Raw genomic sequence first — 1,378 nt, 5'->3', positions numbered from 1 at the left:
AGAGACTCTCTTATCTATCTATCTATCTATCTATCTATCTATCTATCTATCTATCTATCTATCTATCTATCTATCTATCTATCTATCTATTTATCCATCCATCCACCCATCCATCTATCTATCTATCTATCTATCTATCTATCTATCTATCTATCTATCTATCTATCTATCTATCTATCTATCTATCGTTGATGACGTAACTCAAGAACATAGAACAAGACGCACAAGACCTGGGATTCAGACATGTCTTATCTCACAGAACAGACCAAAGGTTTACGATAAGATTATATAATATTTCGTTTACCAGCCAGAGGAATCATTAAGTTGTAAAGTATAAACATGGAGGGAACGAACGTTTACCAAGCTTTGACGGGAATTTTCCTTGTGTTATTCGTATCTGGCAGTGAGTGTTTTCCTTTGAATCAGGGTTATCTTTCTATTAATCATTGCGTACAAATTAATATCTGCGCGTGTGCATGTGTTTGTTTGTATGTGTTTGTGTGTGTATGTGTGTGTGTGTGTGTGTGTGTGTGTGTGTGGGTGTGGGTGTGGGTGTGTGCGCGACGGGTGTGGGAGTGCCGGTGATTTAATGATCAATGCATAGCTCTTTTCGTCTATGCAGACGGCCAATTTAGCTTAAGATGGTCTTAAGGCTGTCTTAATGCAGCTTCTTTCCTGGCTAATTCTTCCTATGTTTGAAGCGCAGATTCTGTCGCAGTGCTTGCATGTCAGAGAGGTGGAACAAAGCTCAGTATTTCCTCTGTTTTCCTTTCGTCGTTGGCGCTTCTCAGCCTGGTTGTTTCTAAGGCTGCTCTCTAGCATTATTGTTCTTTAAATGACCGATAGAAAAATACATAAATTAAATACCATTTTGAACATAACCCCTCCACCCCCAAAACAAAAACAAAATAATAACAACAACAACAACAACAACAACAACAACAACAACAACAACAACAACAACAACAACAACAACAACAACAACAACAACAACAACCGTTTCCTCAGCGTTGCTCAACACTGTCGGAGTGGCTGTTTTACTGCTCTTATCATGAAGGTTCTTGCTACGGCTTTGGTCAAGAGGACTTACATTGATTCAAGCAAGGGTCAACTTACATCCCAGACCTGGTTTAATGGCAAATAGAAAAATAAATAAATTAAATATAATATACAATTTTGAATTTGAACATTAAACAACAACAATACCCCCAGGGGCGGCACTACTGACTAAAGTGTCTTCAGGCCATTCCCAAAAGGGGGACATCAAAACCTTTTCTTATGCACAGTAGAAACATTATTGTAAATGGACTGATTCATCAATGCCATGCTCATAACTGTGCCTGAACTGCAACAGGGAACTGCTGCTTTTTCTTTCCTA

Source organism: Aplysia californica, unplaced genomic scaffold (genome assembly GCF_000002075.1).
Source record: "Aplysia californica isolate F4 #8 unplaced genomic scaffold, AplCal3.0 scaffold00305, whole genome shotgun sequence".
Taxonomy (NCBI): Eukaryota; Metazoa; Mollusca; class Gastropoda; order Aplysiida; family Aplysiidae; genus Aplysia; species Aplysia californica.
The sequence above is the reverse complement of the archived record's forward strand: the minus strand, read 5'-3'. Positions refer to the sequence as shown.